This window comes from Pinus tabuliformis, chromosome 2_2 (genome assembly GCF_031772625.1).
Source record: "Pinus tabuliformis cultivar Carrire ecotype Pingquan chromosome 2_2, CPIR1, whole genome shotgun sequence".
NCBI lineage: Eukaryota > Viridiplantae > Streptophyta > Pinopsida > Pinales > Pinaceae > Pinus > Pinus tabuliformis.
The window spans coordinates 471,348,815-471,356,310 of record NC_142300.1 but is presented as its reverse complement, the minus strand read 5'-3'; positions in this window follow the sequence as shown (position 1 = coordinate 471,356,310).

Sequence of the window (7,496 nt, the reverse complement as noted above, 5' to 3'; positions counted from 1 at the left end):
TGACAAGGAGAAACTGAGAAATTTTCCAAGTAACAGTCGTTATTGTTACTCCGCCAGTGTTGTTACTCCGCTGTTGTTGTTACTTTGCCGATGCTGTTACTCCGTCGTTGTTGTTACTCCATCAATGTTGTTACTCCACCGTTGCTGTTACTTCGCCGGTGTTGTTACTTCGCTATTGTTGTTACTTCGACGGTGCTATTACTCTGTCATTTCTATTACTCCGCAAGTGCTGTTACACCATCATTGCTGTTACTCCGTAGGTGGTGTTACTTCGTCATTGATGTTACTCCATCGATGTTCTTACTTCGTCATTGCTGTTACTCCATCGCTGCTGCTACTCTATCATTTTGTTACTCTGCCGATGTTGTTACTTCGTCGGCGCTGTTATTTCGTCGTTGCTATTACTCCACTAGTTATTTTTGCTGTTACTCCACCGCCAAGTAGGTCATCAGGTACACTTTCATTGAATCTTACAGATTTAATTAAAATATTCCAAAGAAGAGACCAGTACGTGCCGCAGATGATCGCATTTTAGTTGGGGGGGGGTCTCGTCACAAATTAATGATGACGCACCTAAAATTGTAATTATATTACATCATTACCAAATCTAATGCGAACGGAAACCAAAAATATTGCGATTTTGTAATCATGATTCTGACGCATTGGACTTTTATATCGTATGCCAAAAACCTTATCGGTCATTTCCCCAGTATGCTGTATTCAATCACCATAATCATTCACTTGTACTGCCATACCCTGCAATTATTTACTGGTTTTTCGAGGTGTACCAGTCATTATTACCATTCTTTTACCCCACGGCCACCATGCTAAAATTATTGCCATCGTCAGTTTGGATTGCTGTTATTCTCCCCCTGTTAAGATATTCCGACACATAGGAAATAGTTAAGTATAACTCGGTATAGTGTAGAGTTAGGTAAGGTGTGTTTCTTTACTATGTACTTTTGTAACTTACAATCCGACATTCACGATATGTATTGATCTGACGGTTCATTCTCTCCTCGATATTACCGACACTTGATCTATGGTTTAACACCCGATTAGTCCATGATCTCTATTTAAAGAGCATGGAGGGTCATTTGTAGGGTAACCGTTCATGAGAGAAGCTTATGTAAATTTTCATTCTATTATTAATAAATTCCCTGAAGTGGCCACATTGGCTCAGGCTTTGGACTGTTTCCCTCTTTGACAGTTTTAACCACGTCAACAATACGGGTGGATTGATCTATGATCTGTTTGTGAGCAGTGTCCTTTGGTGTTCTGTCTGAGGAACTTACCCTGTAAATTCCTACACCCCCTACCGACCGACTGTATCCATCGTGTCGATCCAGTTCCTAGAGCGATGGGTGGGTTGGTTGTGCACCATGAGCCGTAGGATACGACAATGGTCCGAAATAATCGGGAAGTATGGTAGGTTTTTGAAAATGCAGGGTGGAACGTCTATCTCGACAAGTTGCAGGGGTTTAACGAGGAAATTGCGATTGAATTTTCACTCAATTTAGAGTAAGGGAGCTCTCGGGTCTGGGGGATAGAAATCCTTGTTACAGAGGAAACCATTGTAGAGGTCAGTGGGCTATTGCAACAGGGGCAGAGATGGTTTTCGTGAAGAACCTCCCTCCCGAAGTTCCTCGAAGCATTTTTGCAAGCCAGAGAGAATGTTGTTCAGAAAGGTCGGGGGTATGACCAGAATTCATTACCACACCCATGGGGTGAGGTAGCAGGTTTTGTAGTGAGATACATAACCTGCAAGGGGAGGTATACCACCGTGTTTAAATATCATTTCAGAATGTTGGCTCACCTCTGGTTCCCACAGTCGAAAGCCTTCTAATTGAATATTCCTTTCTTCCTGTTAAAAAGTCTCCAGCTGATGATGCAATCTGCTCGGCATTCACGACAAGTTGCGGTAGTCATTACCACCGTGGGTTGGTCTGGCTATTAGTTATGCATGCAATCGATCGACTTCAAATCCTGTGGGAAACATTCCAGGATTCTACAGAGGAAGAGATAACAGCTACTAGAGCTGCTAGAGAAGAAGATCCAAAAGCAATGGAGGAAGAACCGAGAGCAGAGGACGAACACGTAGACCAAGAAGAACCAGAAGAAATGGAGATGGAACCCAAGGGGCTGGAACAAAATTGGAAGTGTGAACCGGAGAGGATAGTCGAGGCTGCTCCACAAGCACCAGCCTCGACCGAAGAACCGATGGAAGAAGAAGTGTTGCAGCAAGGGGACGATATAGAAAGGGTCACCAACACCACGACCGAGGCTATCTCAAAAGAACCAGCCTTGACTATGGAGCCAGTGGAGCAAATCAGCAGCACTATAACAAGATAAGAGGTACCACATCAGGCTGAGGTGGAAGGATTCGTTAATATTGCGGTCGGGGGTGTCCCACAAGGACCACCCTCGACCGTGGAATCGATGGAGGAAGATGAACCAAGACCAGAGGGGCCCGAAGCTGAAAGAACCATGGGGCCAACAGAAGGAGAGGCTTAGGTATAATGGATGGAATTGACATAATCATACAAGAATCCATTTTTATCAATGTCGTTCTGGAAGAAACACTGCTAGCATCGTCTGATCACGAATTGTTGGATACGAAAGGTGGCGTTACACAAGAACCACCATCAACCCGTCTAGCCCTGGAGATTGCAGAGGAATTAGATGCTGAGACTGATGTTGCTCGACAAGAACCAACGTAAAACTCGGAACGGGGGACTGCACAGACAGGGGTTTTAACCTAGAGCAGAGATGTTGCAGACAGAGGGAAAGAGCTCAAGGTCACAGCCGGGGCTGAGATAGATCAGGCAGGAAAATTATTTCAATTTTCCTCTTACTTCTCCATTCCAAAAGGGGCGAGGGTGTCTCGCTCTTTCTGACACGTAGGGGAGGATGTTGTCGTTCTGCCGATTTTGAAGTTTGATGGGTCAAATAAGGGACCAGCTGCCAGAGGTTTGTTGGCCGCAGACTTCTAGAGAGACCTTTCCGAGGAACCCAAAAGAGAGGAAGAGACAAGTGTTTCTGAAACAAGGGAACCTGGAGGGGAAATTTTGGCTGAAACACCGATGGACACCCATCAAGTGAATCTGCCACCTGTCGAGATAGCTTCATAGCGGGTTGAGGCAGGAGTCAGTAAGGAAGCGGTTGCTACCAAGGAAGAGAGACAAAGCAAAGCAGCCCCGTCGATTAACCCTGTGGATACTCCCTCGAGTAATCCACCACTGGTCGAACCGGCTATAGTACCGGATGAGGTGGTGGTCAAACAAGAATGGATAGAGTTGTGTCAGCAATGGAGGCTTCCTGTTAAGCAAAAATATTGGCTGCAATTCAAAGAAACAATACATCTCAAAACAGAGGTCAAGAGGCTGAGAAGGCAGTTGCACCGGTTGAAGAAACAGGTGAAGAAATATAAGTGGCGGGCTAAGAAGCCCAAAGCCATGATGGACGAAGTAGAGGCACAGGTAGATGAAGTGGAAACAACCTCTATTGCCACTCAGATAGACCCTATCGAGTGTTTATTTGAAGGCCGTGAGTTTTCTTTGATGGTTGAAGTACAAACTTGGAAATCCACCGTGGCGCGATATCAGAACGAAGTGAAGAGAGCCCAAGAACGAGCATCCACGGCTATCTTCGAATATGTGGAGCACATAGATATAATTCGATTGAGATATGCAAAGCAGCAACTCAAGGTGGAGCGGCTGGAAAGGCAAGTGGCAGAATTGAAAGATGACAAAGAACAAATTCTCAATTTAGCACAGGAGGTGATGGCATGTCGCCCTCCTACTTCCAATTATTCCTTATTTTTGCATGCACATTTTCTTTTCTTCTATTTGGAAAGCATCAAGTGAGAAATTAGTCATGAGATTGAGGATTGTGTACAGTTCCTCCAGATATTGAGAGCCCATGATGTGCCAACTTAGGAGTATCTCCTGCGTGTTGATAGAGAATTTAATCCGGTTCCATATGTGGGGGACATTCATTTGAGGGCCCTCACCTCTTACACTTTCAATCAGATAAGCTGGCAAAAGGCTTCTAATACGTTTGAGTCAAATCAAGTCACGAAGCCTTTTATGGTAAGAGGAGAACCCGAGAGATTAGTGACTATGTACAATAAGCACAATACATTTTTAGAAATTGTGGGAAATGGGGAACAAATTTTAAAGACACAAAAGTGGTGCATTGATCTCTGTGTCAAGCAATTAGTCACGTTTCAAGCTGAGGCCCTAGATAGTTGTCATAAAATGTGGATGATGTCACCCACATCTGTCTGGAACAGAGAATTGTTTGGAGCACCAAATTTTGCACGAGCACTCAGTAGGGTGCCAAGATACGTGGCATGCATCCAAACATGTGGGGTCCGGTGGATGGGAATTCGATTTCAGTACCCTGTCATTTGGTTGCTAGCAGAGCACTACACCCCAGCATATAATGTACCAAATGATTGGTGGAAGGAAGTTCTTCTCTCAGAAGGGTTTAAGGTTCTAGGAACAAAAGTGGCCGGGGAATATGATCTCGCCCGACTTCATGAAGCCCATAGCCTATCCAGCCCAGACCTGCGGAGACGACGATCTTCAAGAGAGCATGTAGAAGGGTAGTTGGGCACCAAATCAACCTATCTTTTTCCTGCATTTACACTCCTCTTTTCATCCCTTTTGTATTCATTCACATATATTTACTATGTAAAATTATGAGGTAATGTCCCTTTCTTCTTCTCTTGGGATATTTAATTAATGAAGTAGAGTCATGAGGGTTTTTCCTATGTGAACCACTAAAACATGTTATGACCATAGATTCTGGAGCACATGTGTTGACCTCACGACATGTCACAGCAGTTCTGTGATTCACATCGGCTGATCGACCACGATGAAACACCATAACTGATTTGCAGCTATTCTCAACCCATTTTGGATCATTCATGTTCTTGCTCTCTCGGCACTAGCGCTGTGTTGAAATGATGTATATCTTTGGGCATGTAGTTGCTAGGTTTTGGGTAGAGATGTTACTCCCCTTTGTAATGTATAAAAGACGGGTCATTCCTGTATGAGGGGTTAGCCAAACCCTAAATTATATTGTAACAACATTGATCATATTAATAAAATACAACCCTTTTTGTTGTTCTATATTTCGTTGTGAGTAACACAGCCCTGATCAAAGAGCTAGGCCCGCTCTTATGATCAGGTGCTGCATGTTTTCTTGTTATGTGTGTGTTGTTCATTGCTGTCTTTACTTCTTGATTGTTGTTACAGATTCTTTAGATCACTGTGAATACCTTTTTATGTTCTGCAGTTGAGTTTCTATTTTTTTTACAACAATGCTTTGATTTGGTAATCATGAACCCTTGGTTGATGACAAATTGTAACCTTGCCCCTGCATATACCTTGCGTGTTGCCTTGGAAAGAATACACACCTGGATTGATACATTAATGTAGGAAAAGGGGTGAATAATTTTTTCATACCTGGACACCAACATTTTGGCGTTGTTGCCAGGGAGGCTAACAAGGTGCAAGACACAATATGTATCAACCAGAGGGTCAATCTCTCGTCTTTGGGAGAGAACGAGCTTTCTCACTCTGCTCCAGATCATGAGCGGAGGTATTTCTTTTGTTTTGCGCTTTTATTGTTTTCCTGTTTTATTAGGGTCGATCTTTTACCGTGGGGAGGGAGGAGTCCTTTGACACCCTGCTCCAGGCCCTGAGCTTAGATTTCTCTAGCATTTTTGTTGTTTTGGTTTTGAGAAATCCAATCTCTCACCCTGGGGAGGGAGGGTTCCTTTGATGTTGTACTTCAAGTCTTGAAGTGTTATGTTTTCTCGTGTGTGTGTGTTATTTTTCTTGTTTGGTTTCTTGTCCTGGGGAGGGAGGAGTCCTTTAACGCCCTGCTCCAGGCCCTAAACCCTAGGTTCCTGTTTTCTTTTTTTTTGTTAACTGTTCTCTTTTCAACGTGATCTCTCGTCCTGGGGAGGGAATGGTCTTTTGACACCCTACTCCAGGTCTTGGGCACTGTGGTTTGGTATCAGCATCTTTCATCACACCAACTTGTATGAACAGAGAGCAAAATAAAAGGGGTGGAGGGACAGCCCCAAAGAAGGGAGGACAGGATTTGGGAAGGAATACTTATATCCATCAAATCACTACAAAAGCTTAATCAGAGGCATCTTCCCGTGTAACCGTGAGGCCAGGTGTGCGGATAAGATCTAAGGGACAATCTGTAGATCAACCATTGTTTTCCACAGCACCCCCTGCTAATTCGATACAACAGGCCCTTCCAATAGTCGGAGAGACAAGCAACATTACACTTGATAAAGGGGTACAATTTCTTGTAACAAAAGAAGAAGAAGTTGCAATTAAAACATCCGAGGAAACGGTCCATCCCAGTAGGGAAGAGCAAGTTGCAGAGAGGAGATTTGAAGGGTCAAGCCACTGTGACAAGGAGGAATAAATTGTAGAGACACTTCTATCACCAAAGGATAGAGGGAGCGTTGTTAAGGCAACTCGAACCCTTGTCATAAGAGCCCTTCCTGCGGAGCCTGTTGAAATCCCCAGTGAGTATTTGAGGATATTCATGGCACCTACAACATCTACTATTGACTTCTCAATTGGGGATCTTGGGATTGGCGCAACAACAAAGCCCATTCCTTTAACAACTTTACCTAGTTTCCATGGGCTTACTTCAGAAGACCCCGACACATTTTTGTTTGAATTTGACATTGTGTGTCGAGGATATGATTATATAAAAAACGCTCAGAAATTGAAAATCTTCCCTGCTACGCTAAAAGGGACGGCCCTGTGGTGGTTTATGGCTCTTGGGGGAAGGTCTATCACCACATGGGAGGAGATGAGAACTACTTTCTTGGAGAAGTACCAGGACTATTGCAAAGCACGGGATATTAAGGAAGAACTTTTCAAATTTACACAAAAAAAAGGACAAAAATATGGAAGACTTTGTGGAACGCTTTAAATACACATTGTAGAGATCAAGTCACTCTGAACTGGATAAGGACATTTCGAAAATTATCCTTCTCTGGGCCTTCTGAGAGGACTCTTTGGAATTGTTATGTATAGTTGGAAAGGGAGATATATCAAAGGAGAACTTTGATACCATCTACAAGTTGTGCATCCAGTGCTCAAGGGGAGTTGCAAGGAATAAATAAGGGATTCAATCAACAAAGTATCTGGTGGAGGTGTTACAAAAGTAGAAATTTGAAATCTGTTGGACGGCCTGAGGACTGATATCCTAAGTACCTTGTCTGAACAAATATACACACTGCAGGTAAAACAAAAACAACTAGAATTGGAAAGAACTATGGTTGTATTTTGCCCAACATGCAGGAAGAAACACCTACAAAGGGAATGTCCATTAAAATCTGTAGAGGAGTGTGCAATATGTGAGTTGAATCATGAAACAAGTTCATGCCCATCCTTGCCAAGATTGAAAGTGGTTTTTTCAAGGGACAGGTGAAGAGATGGAGTAGTTGTACT